The sequence below is a fragment of the Salmo trutta genome, chromosome 14, assembly GCF_901001165.1.
Source record: "Salmo trutta chromosome 14, fSalTru1.1, whole genome shotgun sequence".
NCBI classification, from domain to species: Eukaryota; Metazoa; Chordata; class Actinopteri; order Salmoniformes; family Salmonidae; genus Salmo; species Salmo trutta.
In genome coordinates, this window is record NC_042970.1 from 37,153,246 (window position 1) to 37,172,172 (window position 18,927).

At 44.3% G+C, this 18,927-nt stretch overlaps 1 protein-coding gene across 6 annotated transcripts in view; it reads left to right on the forward strand.

Annotated features, from left to right (window-relative positions):
* LOC115207969 (nck-associated protein 5-like) overlaps positions 1-18,927 on the forward strand; it is a 92,394-nt gene that overhangs the window by 41,003 nt on the left and 32,464 nt on the right. For 5 of the 6 annotated variants that reach the window (XM_029775624.1, XM_029775627.1, XM_029775628.1 and 2 more), the window contains one exon: positions 18,153-18,229. The gene's annotated coding sequence lies outside the window, so the exon portion shown is untranslated. Of the gene's footprint in view, positions 1-9,703; positions 10,203-18,152; positions 18,230-18,927 lie in introns of those variants that run through there. The other variant, XM_029775625.1, reaches the window with a different exon arrangement.

Sequence of the window (18,927 nt, forward strand, 5' to 3'; positions counted from 1 at the left end):
TGATTTTCCCATGATGTCAAGCAAAGAGGCACTGAGTTTGAAGGTAGGCCTTGAAATACATCAACAGTTACACCTCCAATTGACTCAAATGATGTCAATTAGCCTATCAGAAGCTTCTAAAGCCATGACATAATTTTCTGGAATTTTCCAAGCTGTTTAAAGGCACAGTCAACTTGGTGTATGTACACTTCTGACCCACTGGAATTGTGATACAGTGAATTATAAGTGAAATAATCTGTCTGTAAACAATTGTTGGAAAGATTACTTGTGTCATGCACAAAGTAGATGTCCTAACCGACTTGCCAAAACTATAGTTTGTTAACAAGAGATTTGTGGGTTGGTTGAAAAACGAGTTTTAATGACTCCAACCTAACTTCTGACTTCAACTGTATTTGGACTGTAATCTGAGGTACAGTCAACTCTAACTTGTCCTCTGCAGCAGAGGTAACTCTCTGGGTCTTCCTTTCCTGTAGCGGTCCTCATAAGAGCCAGTTTCTTCGTAGCGCTTGATGTTTTTTTCATTATTGACTGACCTTTATGTCTTAAAGTAATGACGGTCTGTCATTTCTCTTTGCTTATTTGAGCTGTTCTTGCCACAATATGGACTTGGTCTTTAACCAAATAGGACTATCTTCTGTATACCACCCCTACCTTGTCACAACACAACTGATTGGCTCAAATGCATTAAAAAGGAAAGAAATTCCACAAATGTACTTTTAAACAAGGCACACCTCTTAATTGAAAATGGATTCCAGGTGACTACCTCTTGAAGCAGGTTGAGAGAATGCCAAGAGTGTGCAAAGCTGTCATTAAGGCAACGGGTGGCTACTTTGAAGAATCTCAAATATAAAATATATTTTGATTTGTTTAACACGTTTTTGGTTACTACATGATTCCATATGAGTTTTCATAGTTTTGATGTCTTCCTTATTATTCTACAGAAAATAGTCAAAATAAAGATCAACCCTTGAATGAGTAAGTGTCCAAACTTTTGACTGGTACTGTATATATACGCAACATGTAAAGTGTTGGTCCCATGTTTCATGACATGAAATAAAAGATCCAAGAAATGTTCCATACGCTCAGTTTTTTTCTCTCAAATTTTATGCACAAATTAGTTTACATCCCTTTTAGTGAGCATTTCTCCTTTGCCAAGATAATCCATCCACCTGACAGGTGTGGCATATCAAGAAGATGATTAAACAGCATGATCATTACACAGGTGCACCTTGTGCTGTGGACAATAAAAGTCCACTCTCTAAAATGTGCAGTTTTGTCACACATCACAATGCCAAAGATGTCTCATGTGTTGAGGGTGTGTGCAATTGGCATGCTGACTGCAGGACTGTCCAGAGCTGTGGCCAGAGAATTGGATGTTAATTTCTCTACCATAAGCCGCCTCCAATGTCGTTTTAGAGAATTTGGCAGTACGTCCAACCAGCCTCACAACCGTAGACCGTGTAACCATGCCAGCCCAGGACCTCCACATCGGGCTTCTTCACCTGCGGTGTCATCTGAGAGGGTGCTGAGGAGTCTTTCCGTCAGTAATAAAGCCCTTTTGTGGGAAAAGAATGTCATTGATTTGCTGGGCCTGGCTCCTCAGTGGCTCCCAAGTGAGTGGGCGTATGCCTTCCCAAGCCCACCAATGCCTGGGCCTTTGCCCAGTCATGTGAAATCCGTAGATTATGGCCTAATGCATTTATTCATGTCATGTCCTGACCAGTAAAGGGGTCATTTGCGATTGTAGTATGGTCAGGGCGTGGCAGGGGGTGTTTGTTTTGTGTGTTTTGGGGGTTTTTGGTTCTAGGGGATTTTGGTTCTAGTTTTGTATTTCTATGTTTATTTTTCTATGTGTGGCCAAGTATGGCTTCCAATCAGAGGCAGGTGTCTTTCGTTGTCTCTGATTGGAAGCCAGGCTTAGGCAGCCTGTTTTTCCTGTGTTTTTGTGGGTGGTTATTTTCTGTATAGCCTGTGTGCCTTATGGAACTGTTTCGTCGTCTGTTTATTTTGTTTTGAGTGTTCTTTCTAATAAATTAAGAAGATGAGCACTATAACTGCTGCGCCTTGGTCTGTCCCTTACGACGCTTGTGACAATTCAATTGACTGATTTCCTTTAAGAACTGTAACTCAGTAAAACCTTTGAAATTGTTGCATGTTGCGTTTATATTTTTGTTCAGTATATATTTGTAACATCATTTATCCAGGAAGTCCCATGAGGTCAGAAGACTACTTTTACAAGGTGAGACTTGGCCAAGAGGGCAGCTAGAAAAAGTTTTCACATGCAAACTTTATGTGTCCGAACTCAGAATCAAATGTGTTTCCCACGAATAATATGGTTGCTGTGGTGGTTTTATTTTGATTTGGTGATTTTCTGCATGTATCTAAGTCCCAACAGGTAGTTTGATTTCAGATGTCTCCATTTAAACATAATTATTAGGGAAATTCTTCTCCTTGCAAAGCACGTAAATGTTTAAATCAAACTATATTGATCTGATATTGATGATAATCGTATTATTTTGTGCATTTAACCGTACTCATTAAAACGCCCTGTACGGTTCCTCTGTGAGATGCAGGGAGGGGGCTGACGTATAATTCAGACAGGAGATCTCTTTATTGTAATTGAGAGGGGAACTATAAACCCTCATTGATTTTGTCACCAGTGTCTGTGTCCTTGTTGGTCCCTGGAGTGGCTTCATTACACCAGGATATCTGTCTAATATTCTTTGATCAGCTCTGACTCACGTTCTGTAGGCTACTTCTCCCTCTACCCTACTCTCGTTTTCCTCTTAATCTCACTCTCTCTTAATTAACCACTTTGGGTGGGGACTCGGTGTGTCTCGTCTTGTTTATCAGATGACTTGGCTTGATTACCCCCCAGGGATGATGTGATACAGGGGAATCCCACCCCTCGACTGGGAGACAGAGAAAATCCCCCCCCACCCCAAGCAAAGACAAACTGTTCTGGGGTCAGAAGTAGTAGTGGGGGGGGGTGCAAAAGAGAGCAAGCCATAGTGTAGAATGAGGGAAGTGTGACGATTACATTTTTCACACAGTTTTATCACACAAGCACGCACATGTTTAGTGTGTGCTAGCACTATACAAACATTATGATGAAACCAAATTTGCTGACGGGTGTGTTTTTGTTGGTATGAAGCCGTTGTGAAAAGGGAAGTGAGCTTGTCGTTTTTGGCTTTGTGTTGTTAGGGCTTTTGTTTGTCTGAGTCGGTCCACATGAGGAACAGTGTTTTGCGAAGGTCTTATTATTGCAGTTCTTCCTACTGTAATGCACAAACCATAGGTGCTGATTGATTGCTGATCATGGAGCGTCAGAACTACCATCCCATTACATTAAAAACATCTCTATCCATAACAGTTGTGTGTTATTGCTACTGATGTTCATTCTCAAACTGATGATTCACCTGTTCTGGGGGATATTTGCTGATCTAAACTAGGTTTCCATCCAACTCTTTTTTTATGAGAGTAAGTTGCGTGGGATGAAATGTCACGACAGGCCTGATGGAAACAGCACATTTGTCAGTAAACTTTCCAAATGTCGACAAACAATATACGCTAGACAAGGTGGGATCTTTTTGTATCTGTAAAATTCATTATGTGAGAAATGGCAGTGTAAACCCCTTTTTTATACACAAATATTGATATAATAACGTGTCGAAGTAAACTTGGAGTCACGCGATGATGTGTGTGTGTGTGTGTGTGTGTGTGTGTGTGTGTGTGAGATCCTCCCGCTACGACACGGAAAAGCATGCAGTTCATTAGGCTACAGTTTAAATAAGTTATGATGAACTTCACATGGTTGTGAAAGTGCAAGGTGATGAGCTTGATGCTCCTTTCCAATAGATATCGAGGGTCTTATTCTGGTGACATGATAATCGATACTTGGCTGCCGTTTGACAAATAAACATTTTCTTGCTCTCATACATAATAATCTCATCATGTCGTAAGTAGCCTAACCACACTGTATCTGCTAGCTGTTGGCTAGAGCACACGTGCTAAGACCAGAATGTGCACATTCGCTATATAAAGCAACATTTGTTGTGACAAAATCATTAGTAGAGTTCAAAATGCAATGAAAACCCATTTGCCTTGTACTTATTCAGTACATGGGAATTTAACCACAAGTTATTTTATGTGCACTACATCATCATGCACAGCCTTTTTTATCTGCAACAAGTCAATTAGATGGAAACACATCTCTGGTGGGAAAATGCGCAGATTTTTGAATATTCGCATGAAAATCTGTCACCAATTGGACGGAAACCTACCCAATTGTCGATGTAGCCTAGATTTACATGATGGATGGCTCATACATGGTGAGCTCTAGGAATCCAGTAGATGGCAGCTGATTTAAAGCGTGTCTTGAGGCATGTGGCTGAATGCTTCAGTAATGACTCAGTGGGGTGTGTCGGAACAAGTGTATGGGTAATGGAGCTTATTTTTTTATTTATTTCACCTTTATTTAACCAGGTAGGCAAGTTGAGAACAAGTGCTCATTTACAATTGCGACCTGGCCAAGATAAAGCAAGCAGTTTGACACATACAACAACACAGAGTTACACATGGATTAAAACAAACATACAGTCAATAATATAGTAGAAAAATATGTCTATATACAAAGTGAGCAAATGAGGTGAGATAAGGGAGGTAAAGGCAAAAAAGGCCATGGTGGCGAAGTAAATACAATATAGCAAGTAAAACACTGGAATGGTGGATTTGCAGTGGAAGAAAGTGCAAAGTAGAAATAGAAATAATGGGGTGCAAAGGAGCTAAATAAATAAATACAGTAGGGGAAGAGGTAGTTGTATGGGCTAAATTATAGATGGGCTATGTACAGGTGCAGTAATCTGTGAGCTGCTCTGACAGCTGGTGCTGAAAGCTAGTGAGGGAGATAAGTGTTTCCAGTTTTAGAGATTTTTGTAGTTCGTTCCAGTCATTGGCGGCAGAGAACTGGAAGGAGAGGCGGCCGAAGGAGGAATTGGCTTTGGGGGTGACCAGAGAGATATACCTGCTGAAGCGCGTTCTGCTATGGTGACCAGCGAGCTGAGATAAGGGGGAACTTTACCTAGCAGGGTCTTGTAGATGACCTGGAGCCAGTGGGATTGGCGACGAGTATGAAGCGAGGGCCAGCCAACGAGAGCGTACAGGTCGCAGTGGTGGGTAGTATATGGGGCTTTGGTGACAAAACGGATGGCACTGTGATAGACTGCATCCAATTTATTGAGTAGGGTATTGGAGTCTATTTTGTAAATGACATCGCCGAAGTCGAGGATCGGTAGGATGGTCAGTTTTATGAGGGTATGTTTGGCAGCATGAGTGAAAGATGCTTTGTTGCGAAATAGGAAGCCAATTCTAGATTTAACTTTGGATTGGAGATGTTTGATGTGAGTCTGGAAGGAGAGTTTACATTCTAACCAGACACCTAGCTATTTGTAGTTGTCCACATATTCTAAGTCAAAACTGTCCAGAGAAGTGATGCTAGACGGGCGGGCAGGTGCAGGCAGCGATCGGTTGAAGAGCATGCATTTAGTTTTACTTGTATTTAAGAGCAGTTGGAGGCCACGGAAGGAGAGTTGTATGGCATTGAAGCTCGTCTGGAGGGTAGTTAACACAGTGTCCAAAGAAGAGCCAGAAGTATACAGAATGGTGTCGTCTGCGTAGAGGTGGATCAGAGAATCACCAGCAGCAAGAGCGACATCATTGATGTATACAGAGAAAAGAGTCGGCCCAAGAATTGAACGCTGTGGCACCCCCATAGACTGCCAGAGGCCCGGACAACAGGCCCTCCGATTTGACACACTGAACGCTATCAGAGAAGTAGTTGGTGAACCAGGCGAGGCAATCATTTGAGAAACCAAGGCTGTTGAGTCTGCCGATGAGGATGTGGTGATTGACAGAGTCGAAAGCCTTGGCCAGGTCAGTGAATACGGCTGCACAGTTTCTTATCAATGGCGGTTAAGATATCGTTTAGGACCTTGAGCGTGGCTGAGGTGCACCCATGACCAGCTCTGAAACCAGATTGCATAGCGGAGAAGGTGCGGTGGGATTCGAAATGGTCGGTAATCTGTTTGTTGACTTGGCTTTCGAAGACTTTAGAGAGGCAGGGTAGGATAGATATAGGTCTGTAGCAGTTTGGGTCAAGAGTGTCCCCCCCTTTGAAGAGGTGGATGACCGCAGCTGCTTTCCAATCTTTGGGAATCTCAGACGACACGAAAGAGAGGTTGAACAGGCTAGTAATAGGGGTTGCAACAATTTCGGCAGATAATTTTAGAAAGAAAGGGTCCAGATTGTCTAGCCTGGCTGATTTGTAGGGGTCCATATTTTGCATCTCTTTCAGAACATCAGCTGACTGGATTTGGGAGAAGGAGAAATGGGGAAGGCTTGGGCGAGTTGCTGTGGGGGGGTGCAGTCCTGTTGACCGGGGTAGGGGTAGCCAGGTGGAAAGCATGGCCAGCCGTAGAGAAATGCTTATTGAAAATCTCAATTATAGTGGATTTATTGGTGGTGACAGAGTTTCCTATCCTCAGTGCAGTGGGCAGCTGGGAGGAGGTGCTCTTATTCTCCAAGGACTTTACCGTGCCCCAGAACCTTTTTGAGCCAGCTACAGTGACTAGCGTCAGACCCAGAGCCACACCATGAATGTGGCCCAAATGGCACACTATTCCATGTAGTGTACTACTTTTGACCAAAGCGCTATGGGCCCATACCAAAAGTAGTGTACTAGAAAGAGAATAGGGTGCTATTTGGGACGCACAATATACGTCTGAGCCACGTAGTTGAATTAGCCGCTCAGGCTAGGAACCCTTTAGCTTGGCTAAATGTGTATTTTCCAATAAGAGGCTATTCACTGTCTCCCTTGGGGCCTTGAAGAAAGCCAGCCATGTTGGGGTACCATGTTGATGACGCACGCCATTTGACTGAGTAGTGTAGGGGGTTTTCAAGTCTTGTTTTTAATGCAAGAGCTTTGTTGACCCTGCCAGACAGTCGGGTATTAAAACAGTCTCTGTGGTGTGTCTACCATTTGCCCCTTGAGCAGTGAGAGACGAACCACAATACACAGTCAACAGTGTGTAATGAAGAGGACCTTTTTGACGACAACACTAGTCACACGCTAACCGTATAGGGGAGACAAAACAAGCATTTTTAACTCTTCAAGAACAGATAATGTTTGAGTTTATAAGCATCTACTGGGCTTCTTCTTTTAACTACAAAGCCTCAAAGTAAAACATTCCCCATCTGACCCCACTATCACCCCCCCAGACACGAGTTCTCGATCACCCCAATAGATGCTTTGGTCATGGGAGGAGGTTTCATATGGAATTCCATTCTCTTTTCCACCACAGGGAAGGAAATGGATAGAGGGTGATCTAAGAATTGTCAGGCTATAAGGGCTCGAACACACCAATTGCATCTGTTTTTAAAAAAGAAAAGAAAAAGGAACATCTACATAGGTGTACAGAGGCCCATTATCAGCAACCATCACTCCTGTGTTCCAATGGCACGTGTTTGCTAATCCAAGTTTATCATTATAAGAGGCTAATTGATAATTAGAAAATCCTTTTGAAATGATATTAGCACAGCTGAAAACTGTTGTTCTGATTAAAGAAGCAATAAAACTGGCCTTCTTTAGACTAGTTGAGTATCTGGAGCATCAGCATTTGTGGGTTCAATTACAGGCCCAAAATGGCCAGAAACTGTAAGGGGTGCGTACTGGCGGCAGAGAAGTCAGACGCAGGAGAGCAAAAACTGTTTCCAACGGCGCACTTTAATAATTAAAACCACCAGAAAACAGAACAATCAATAAATGGGTACAAAACCCGACACACACCAGACATAACGTGCACAAGCACTTACAATAAACAATACCGGACAAGGACATAGGGGGAACAGAGGGTTAAATACACAACATGGAATTGAAACCAGGTGTGTGGGAAGACAAGACAAAACATATGGAAAATGAAAGGTGGATCAGTGATGGCTAGAAGACCGGTGACGTCGACCGCCGAATGTCGCCCGAACAAGGAGAGGGACCGACTTCGGAGGAAGTTGTGACAGAAACAAAGACCTTTCTTCTGAAACTTGTCAGTCTATACTTGTTCTGAGAAATGAAGGCTATTCCCGGTGATAAATAACCAGAATAGAAAGAGTGGGAGGCCCCGGTGCACAACTGAGCAAGAGGGACAAGTACACTAGAGTGTCTAGTTTGAGAAACAGACGCCTCAACATTAACAATGTCTACACTGTATTTCTGATCAATTTGATGTTATTTTAATAGAGAATTTTTTTGCTTTTCTTTAAACAAGGACATTTCTAAGTGACCCCGAACTTTTGAACGGTAGTGTACCTCATGGACTGTAAATCAATGCTGAGATTCCAACCCACTACACTGTCTGACAGCAGGACCAAAAGAGGGTCACAGTAGAATAAATAGTCTTTACAGGAAATGGAATCTTTATAGGAGAGCGTATGTAAGTGTGGTATGTCAGTTTAAGTGAGAGGTAGATTCCAAACATTGTGAGTACTATAGTATAGATGTCAATTCCCTATTTTACATGGTATGCCGTTGTTCCTTGGGAGGAGGAAGGGCAGTCTTGTGGTGGGTGGATGGGTGGGTGTGACAGCAGCAGGGTGGGCCCAGGAGTCAGGACTACAGAGTACCAATGAATACCCAGCATTCCAGAGCTGTAATTAGGTTATAGTGTCAGTCGGAGACACACAAACACACACACACACACACACTTATTAGGGTAAAGATGGTGGCAGGTTGTAGCCACCTGTCTTGGTGTGACGACACATGTCTCTACATCAGTCTAATTCCATCTCTGCACCCTCCACATATGGTGCATGGAAAAACACTCTGCGGCCGGCAGCTCTCATAAAACACATTCACCTTTCACCCCTTTAGTTATTCATCTAAAAGGTCATTGATAGCATTGGATTCCGTGACTGTATTTCATATTTGAATAGATCTCAAATAAAAATAATCAGGTGGTTACTGAATAGATGAAAGACGTAGATTAATCTACAATCGTAGTGTAGGAGACCTCCACGCCCCTCCCCTTCAGTTTTATAAATCCTCTTATTCCTGACAGAATAAAATGAAACATTTGACATTATCGATTCTCAGTTAGGAGTGCTCAACTTCCCCATTCATTTCATTGTGTGACTTTTTTGACTGCGCACTCGTTTTCAGGGGCTGGAAATCCTCTTAGCTGACAGCTCCCTGCCCGTACCCCTGTCCCCCCCCGTCCCCGTCCCCCCTCCCGTCCAGCTCAAATGTCTGTGGAGCTGAGTGGATGTACTGTACACTACGCTCCCCTCCCCAGGCTTTGTCTATAGGCTAACTCTGTTCCCTTTTAGAAAAAAATATCCCCTTTTTTTCTTTCTATGACATCCCCTTCCCTCCCTCGCTCATCCCTCGCTCCTCTGCTCCCTCTCAGCAAGCTAGCAACTACAGAGTTAATTCTGGGCACAAGGAGAGGAGGAGGTGGAGCGCACGTGGGCTCGTCCACAGCTGTTGTAGTGTAGTAGCCTGGGTTTGTCTGAGTGGAGGAGGGCTTAACTCTCTTTCACTCGCTCTACCCCTTCCTCTGTCTATTACAGTACATGCTCTTATGTGCTTTAGCTCTGGCTAGTGTGCTCTCTCTCTTTCTCTCTCTCTCTCTCTCTCTCTCTCTCTGCTCGGCCTCTGGAACAATGACAGTCGCTACTGCAGACACACACAATATGCCAGCGTTGCTGCTGCTACCACTGCTACTGCTGCACTAGGATGGCCCTGACGTCTCAGCACTGAGCCTCAGATAGAGAGAGTTCTAGAGACGACACACATCCCTTCTTTACCTCCTCCTCTGCCTCCTCTCTTGGTGGGGAGAGAGGCTGTAACTGCAGCACGAGGCTGGCCCAGCTGACACTGGGACTAGGAGCAGTGACTGGCTGGCAGAGGCGCTCTGTGCTTGGGACATTTTCTCATTATCGTATGTTCATAGGGTTTATTCCATATTGATCCCAGACATTCCCCACACAGGAGCTCTGGAACGTCTAGGATGCTGTGACGGTGCTTTCCCTATGAGGTGATGATCAGGGAAGAGTGGAGATGAACTGGAAGAAAGGAGGGATGCTATTTTTTGCCAGAGATCTGTAAATGCGGAGCTCTGTCGACGTGGGCTGGTGTGCTTTGTTTATCGTGTGTGAGTATTTATTTTGTGTATTTTCAGAAGATGGTGGCCTACTTATTTTGTGCATAATGTGTACTTCTTTGTGCACATTTGTGTATGTGGACTGTATGCATGTGGATGTGTTTATTAGATCGTGTGCATGTGTGTGTGTTGTAGCTCATTTTTGCATGCAGCATGTGTGTGTCAGTGTACACGTTTGCATTGTACGCAATAGAATTTAGGTTCATGTTTTTATATGCTTTCTCTCTCTCTCTCTGTGTGTGTGTGTGTGTGTGTGTGTGTGTGTGTGTGTATGGTTGTTTTTTCTCTCTGTGTCTAATTTTGTCAGCGGGTTGCTAATCCCCTGGCTGGCAGGCTTTTGCCTGGGTTTTGTTGTGGCGGGCGGTGATCAGAAGCTCTCTACATGATGACGGGGGAGGGGGAGCAGGATGGAACAGCTGGGCTGCTGTGGAAAGGGGTGCGTGACCGGGAGTCACCCGTTGGCATGGATCAGCTACTAGCCCCAAATACTCAACTTGGCGTAGTCATAACCAGATGCCCGCAGGGGGAGTAACCCATATTTGGGGCATTGGGAAGGGGGCATTGCAGGCTTCATTTGATGTTTCCGTTCTACTTAGTCAGCAGCATGATATTATAGTGTGTATAAGATGTTTCAACAAAGCTTAAAGCAACTGTTTATAGAGTAGAATGGCATTCTTATCCTACACTACACACATTACAATTATTGCCAATTGCAGCTCTGGCGTGACTGTACTTAGAGGAATATGGGCAAAACAGGGAAAAGAGGCTCCTAAACCAATATCACCCCCACGCCATGACCCTATACCAATATCACCACCACGCCATGACCCTATACCAATATCACCCCCGCGCCATGACCCTATACCAATATCACCCCCGCGCCATGACCCTATACCAATATCACCCCCGCGCCATGACCCTATACCAATATCACCACCGCGCCATGGCCCTATACCAATACCACCCCCGCGCCATGACCCTATACCAATATCATCCCCGCGCCATGACCCTATACCAATATCATCCCCGCGCCATGACCCTATACCAATATGACCCCCACGCCATGACCCTATACCAATATGACCCCCGCGCCATGACCCTATACCAATATCATCCCCGCGCCATGACCCTATACCAATATCATCCCCGCGCCATGACCCTATACCAATACCACCCCCGCGCCATGACCCTATACCAATACCACCCCCGCGCCATGACCCTATACCAATATCACCCCCGCGCCATGGCCCTATACCAAGCTCTATCATGATCTTCCCGTATGTGTATTTCTCTTTGTTAAAATCACTGGTTTGTTTGTTTAACCAGTGTTGTGTTGTGGGTGGGCCTTCATACTGCTAAACTGTAATAAGTCCTGGGGAAGTGATACACTGGTGTGTTGACATAAGGCTTAGCAATGAGGGTGGTGTTTGAGTGTGCCTCAACTCCTCCAGACTGAAGGGTTTTGAACACATAACTTCTCAATTCTCACTAGGTATTGCGTGCTAAATTGTTTTAATAGCTGGACTAGTTAGTGCTTGCTGTTATTTTACAAAGAACAAAGGCCAAGTGTGCGTCCCAAATGGCACTATGGGCTCTGGTCAAAAGTAGTGCACTATAAAGGGAATACTAGGGTGCCATTTGGGACATACACTATATTGATTTGTTGTTCTGGTCTGGTCTCCTCAAATGTGAGACCCAGTCGACAGTATTTTATCCCTTTTCAGGAGTCATCTAAGCACGCGGTATTCGTTCCAGATGGCTGGCCCGTGTTGGGTATGTATGCCATGCAGTTGGGGATGTTCAAAGAGCTAGACATCTCACCGTGACCGTGACTTTGATGACATGCCCGTGACTTTGAGGACACGTCTGTAACTCATCTTGTCAGCAGAGTTTGATACAGCTAACTTTGTCATGTGCCTCAAAGAACAGCCAACCAACCTTCACAGAGACAGAAGGGCTCAAAAGAGCCTAAAAACCTCGAATGAGTGGTGAATTTACAACACTCTCACGAAGCCTCAAAAATATCCCTTGGTGAAGTCAGGACACAGTGGGTCCTCCACTAAAGTACAGACAGATGCTGTTTCTGTTGATAAGCCAGTCTGAGGTATTTGAGGTTATGTCTCATTAATGACCGACGGGGTCTGGTTTTTATAGCTCCTCAGCTGCCCCAGCCTATGTTTTGTTCTGCTCCGCTACGCTCGGTTGGGTGAATTTGCTGACTACTGCAATGTCACAGCACTGACTCAGTCAGACAGAGGCTGTAACTCTCAGGAGCTCAAACTCGAAGGAGTTTTTGAGGTAAAGTTGATCAAGATGGGGGAGCTTTAGACACTGGCACGGTAATGTATTTCAATATGGTTGAAATAGGCCTATGGCCTACTGTTTATATTTGAATGCAGTCATCTCGGTTTTCATACGTCACTTGTTTGCATCAATTGCAAAGACATTGGCAACTTTGTATTTGTAGTCAACTTTTTTATGAAGTTACCGGCGGTCACAGAGAGATGAATAAACCATGTGATTCTATGTTTAGCTGAGTTCTGTGTATAAAGGGACGCGGGAGAAACATGGATGTGGGGGTTGTCTGTCCTTGTGCCCATCAGAGTTGGCAAAGATGAAAGGGGGGGGGGTTGATGAGTGATGTCTGAGGGGTCTTTGATAAGATTGTAATTCTTTGTTAATGTTGGCCTCTGTTTTAAGTTTAAAGATGGGAAGGATTTAGTGTTTTCCAAACTTTGCAGTTCACCCTGTGACTTACAGCAAACAGACACAGCTATTTTATTGCAGTAGTAATGGATAGGGTTTCTTAAAACGCTTGGATAACTTTTTTCCTTGTAGCTGTACAGTTCGGACTCAGTTCTTCTATGCCCTTTCCAGGAGTTTCTCCCGCTGTCATGACCAATTCATTTCAACAGATGGTGGCTTGTTTTGGAGAACGTGCAGAATTCTTACCCTGCCATGTTCAAAGGGCCCTTGGCTCAAATGTGTTATTGTTTGACTGTTTTATTGTTTAATCTGCTCTATTTTTAACTCCTATAAGCACCTGATTTTAATCTGTAAACCACAGCTCCGATCACTCCCCCTCCCTTTCCACCCACCCGAAACACGATTAATTAACGTTTGCATATATTTGAGTTGTTTTGATGAGCTAATTATAGTGGAATGGGACTTATCATGCATGGGAGTGTGGATTAATATTCTAGTTTCTGTGATCGTACCCTAACCCAGTCTTTTAGGGAAATGAGAGCTCCCAAGGCGGGTTGGGGTGGGTGGGGGGGAGGAAGGAGGGGGCAGGGGCTCTTGGCAGGAGCTTAGAAATGCCCCCGAGGGTAGAATTCTTTTTGATTTGCGTTCAGACGGGGTAGTCAAATCCACCTCCCCACCCCCACAATTTACACCTCTGTCTGCATCTCTATATTGGTATATCTCTTTCTTCTTGCTCCCCTTTAATTTTCTCCTGCTATACCACTTTCTCTCCTCCAATTCTGTCATGACACCTTTTTCTCCCCGTCGTCATTTCTGTGTATATTCGGTGCATTCGGAAAGTATTCAGACCCCTTTTTCCACATTTTGTTACGTTACAGCCGTATTCAAAAATTGATTAAATAAATGCAAATCGTCATCAATCTACACACAATACCCCATAATGACAAAGCGAAAACAGGTCTAGACATTCAGACCCCTTGCTATGAGACTCGAAATTGAGCTCAGGTGCATCCTGTTTCCATTGATCATCCTTCAGATGTTTCTACAACTTGATTGGAGTCCACCTGTGGTAAATTCAATTGATTGGACATGATTTGGAAAGGCACACGCCTGTCTATAGCGCCAAGACAAGATTGTGTCGAGGCACAGATCTGGGGAAGGGTACCAAAAAATGTCTGCAGCATTGATGGTCCCCAAGAACACAGTGGCCTCCATCATTCTTAAATGGAAGAAGTTTGGAACCACCAAGAATCTTCCGAGAGCTGGCTGCCCGGCCAAACTGAGCAGTCGGAGGAGAAGGGCCTTGGTCAGGGAAGTGACCAAGAACTCGATTGTAATTTGCCAAAAGGCACCTAAAGACTCTAGGACCATAAGAAACAAGATTCTCTGGTCTGATGAAACCAAGATTGATCTCTTTGTCCTCAGTGCCAAACGTCACATCTTGAGGAAACCTGGCAGCATCATGCTGTAGGGATGTTTTTCAGCAGCAAGGACTGGGCGACTAGTCAGGATCAAGGGAAAGATGAACTTAGCAAAGTACAAAGAGATCCTTGATGAAACCTGCTCCATAGTGCTCAGGACGTCAGACTGGGGGCGAAGGTTCACCTTCCAACAGGACAATGACCCTAAGCACACAGCCAAGACAACGCAGGAGTGGCTTCGGGACAAGTCTCTGAATGTCTTTAAGTGGCCCAACCAGAGCCCAGACTTGAACCCAGTTGAACATCTCTGGAGAGACCTGAAAATAGCTGTGCAGCGACACTCCCCGTCTAACCTGACAGAGCTTGAGAGGATCTGCAGAGAATAATGGGAGAAACTCCCTAAATACAGGTGAGCCAAGTTTGTAGCAATTTTTTTCAACCTGTTTTAAGGGTATTGTGTGTAGATTGATGAGGGGAAAAAACAATTTCATAAATTTAAAAATTAGGCTGTAACTTAACAATGTGGAAAAAGTCAAAGGGTCTGAATAATTTTCGATTGCACTGTATAATGAACAAAATATAAACGCAACATAAAATGTTGATCCCGTTTTATGAGCTGAAATAAAAGATCCCAGAAAATGTTAATATGCACATTAAAAAGCGTATTTTGTGCACATCTGTTAGTGAGCATTTTTCCTTTACATTTACATTTACATTTAAGTCATTTAGCAGACGCTCTTATCCAGAGCGACTTACAAGTTGGTGCATTCACCTTATGATATCCAGTGGAACAACCACTTTACAATAGTGCATCTAAATCTTTTAGGGGGGGGGGGGTTAGAAGGATTACTTTATCCTATCCCAGGTATTCCTTAAAGAGGTGGGGTTTCAGGTGTCTCCGGAAGGTGGTGATTGACTCCACTGTCCTGGCGTCGTGAGGGAGCTTGTTCCACCATTGGGGTGCCAGAGCAGCGAACAGTTTTGACTGGGCTGAGCGGGAACTGTGCTTCCTCAGAGGTAGGGAGGCGAGCAGGCCAGAGGTGGATGAACGCAGTGCCCTTGTTTGGGTGTAGGGCCTGATCAGAGCCTGAAGGTACGGAGGTGCCGTTCCCCTCACAGCTCCGTAGGCAAGCACCATGGACTTGTAGCGGATTTGCCGAGATAATCCATCCACCTGACAGGTGTGGCATATCAAGAAGCTGATTAAACAGCATTATCATTACACAGGTGAACTTTGTGCTGGAGACAATAAAAGGCCACTCTCAAATGTGCAGTTTTGTCACACAACACATTGCCACAGATGTCTCAAGTTTTGCTGACTGCAGGAATGTATACCAGAGCTGTTGCTAGATAATTTAATATGAATTTCTCTACCATAATACGCCTCTGACGTTGTTTTAGAGAATTTGACAGTACGTCCAACCGGCTTCACAACCGCAGACCACATGTAACCACGTCAGCCCAGGACTTCCACATCGGGCTTCTTCACCTGCGGGATCGTCTGAAGGGGTGCTGGGTGCTGAGGAGTATTTCTGTCTCTAATAAAGTACTTTTGTGGGGAAAAACTCATTCTGATTGGCTGGGCCTTACTCACAAGTGGGTGGGCCTCTGCCCTCCCAAGTCCACCCATGGCTGCGCCCCTGCCCAGTCATGTGAAATCCATAGATTAGGGCCGAATTGATTTAAATGTATTGATTTCCTTATGAACTGTAACTCAGTAAAATCATTGACATTGTTGCATGTTGCGTTTTTATATTTTGTTCAGTATATCTTTCTTTATGCCTCTTTCTTTTTGTGTGTTGACTCCACATACCCACTCTCCGAAAAACTAACCTGTGAACCCACTGAGCCTCCATCTCTGATGCCCACTCCTGGCAGACAATAGTGGAATTACCCTCCCTGATACTCACGCTGAAATAATGTCCTGCCGCCTGCCTATCCCCCTTCCCCAGCCTCCAGGTGCACAGTGACACAGAGCAGTTTTAGTCTCTCTAGCCCTAACGCTGCGGAGGCTGCTGGTGAAGTCAGGCCTCATAGGTCTTCCTCATTCCGATGCATTGTCTGCTGACTCCTCAGGGCATTTTATCATTGGAATGATTCACAGGATCCCAGCATTGGGTTCAGCCCATACATTGTCTTGTTCACCATCGAAACCTGGCACGTGAGGCTATAGCCTAACCCTAGCAATTAGTGTCTGTAGTCATAAGACGGGTCCCCGTTCACTGTAGAGTTTACCTTGTAGATCAGAGATTAGATAGGTTATACGTTCGGCCCACTGTAGAGAGAGCACTGTTATTAGGTTATCTACTGAACGATGTAGCCTAACATTCTGCTGCATAGATAGATCAGTATTATTCAATTATGTTATAAGCATCTTTGCGGCGTCTATTTGTTTTCTATGTGTGGTGGATTATCTTTGTTAGGTTTGAAGGGAGACAGCCGGGGCTGATAAAACAACACCATGTCCATCGCAATCTCTTTTTTTACCTTCTCTTTCCCTCTGCCCGAACAGAAGGCATTCCCCTAACGTGTGGGTGGGGGGGGGGTTACAGTAATGTCTGGGAGGCAGCAGCTGATGTCAAGACTGAGGTAGGTTTTAAGGGGCTCTTCTGAAGCACCTGTTTGGTGGTGGGAAAGCACATCCCACCTGGCAGCGCCAGCCCTGCCTGTCTGTGCTTTCTAGAGAGGGGAACCCTGGGAGGATAGGGCACATACTCTCAAATGCTTATCTAATTGTAAACGTTGGCCCCTGAAGGGGTCCAAGGGAGTCCAGGGGAGGATGAGATGGGGAACTGCCTGTCAGAAGTGACATGGGACGGACGGTGAGAGGAACAGGGTGTGGAGAGGGGGAGAGGAAGAAAATGCCTGCCAAGAATCTTTCACTGCAGAGTTTAAATTTTTTTTTTAAGTCTTCCTTTGTTTCTCACTTTTCACTCTGATCTATCAGCTTTCACTCTGGTGATGAATCAGCTTTTCGCTCTCAATAGGTCATATAAGCTTCCATATTTGGCTATGTTTTATGTCAACAAATTCCTCTCAAAGGCTGTGCATTCCATCAGGCCGACGCCTAAACATCCGATCCGCTCCCAATCAGATCTCAAACCGCAACCATCTCTAAACTTACCACCCCCACATAACCATTAGTAGACTAACCACTTGGAACTCAGCCCTGCAGGTATATCGCAAACCCTGAGCTTTGAGTTAGGTGCAGGGTTTGAGCTAATGAGAAACAATGCATTGTAGTGTCCTGGTTTACCATCTGAGGTACTATCAGTTCATGACCCTATCTGTTAAGTCATATGAACTTGTTACAAATCCCATAGTGGGGAATGGACATGAGCTTTATTGCTATAATGTTTTTATTTGAAAAGGTTTGAAAATGGTTAAAGATGTAGCACTTTATATCTGGTGATTTGGAAATGCCAGACAGGGCTAGCATAACGGGAGGGTTAGTTTAATGAACCTAATGTCACATAGTGTCTTGTCTTTATAGTTTGGATGCAGTTGTTTATCTGTAGGGTTGGATAGAGAATGTTTTGCAGGTTTATTTGGATAGGGCACTGTAAATGTCAATGAAGTGGACTGGATGGCGTAGGCTGTTTTTAGTTTGTCTTGTGTCATGTCTAAGTGCCACATGCTATGGCAAATGCTTAAAGAGGATGGCTGCGAAAATAGTGAAAGAATGTTTAGCATTACATTTTGGGGGATTACAATGTTGTTTTTTGATGTGTCTTTTTCACAGAAGATGTATGTTAAACTAAATAGTTAACTCTGGAGAGACTAAAGTTTTGTCCTTTTTTTATGTGTTTCTCAGGTAAATTGTGGAGCGGGCCTGAAGGGCATCATAACTAAACTTTGTCCTTTCTGCACATTGTAGAGCCAGCCTGACAGGTGGGTACCCCCTTCTACACACACAGACACACAGACACACAGACACACACACACACAGACACACACACACACACACAGACACACACATTCATCACCATGAGTCTATTTGTCTACTCTACTCAGTCTATTTCACCTGAGTCTATTTTAGTCATTTTTGAACCACTTAGGCCATGTCTATTTGAATTCTTAGCTGAATCAAAAGCCAACCCCTTAGCTGTATCACGTCAACAGACAGACGTCGTCACAAAATAGAAGGGAAAAGAGCACTGATCTGCAGACTGATAGGAAAAGGTGAAGGAACACTCAAAATGTCAATGTTCCCTTTTACCTTTCATGTGACTTTGTGAAAATTAGCCCCTACCTACGCAAGTCTGATTATACAACTGCCCTGTTTATTTTGGATTCTCAGAAAGAGGGATACATGGGAGAGGAGAGGCTGCAGCGGCGGCAGTGTATTGATCCAAGCCGGCATGTGGCACCCATCACATGTCCCTGAGAGTGCTCTCTGTCTGGCCTAGACTCTTTGGACTCTCTGTGTACGTCCCAAATGGCACCCTACTCCCTATATTAGGGGTTGACCATAGCAAAACCCATATTTGAGGGGGGGATTATTATTTTGGGTTAAAAAAAGACTCCAGGGCACACTTGAAAATCTAAAAGTAGTTACAAAATTTGGAGAAATTAAAATGGACTTATAT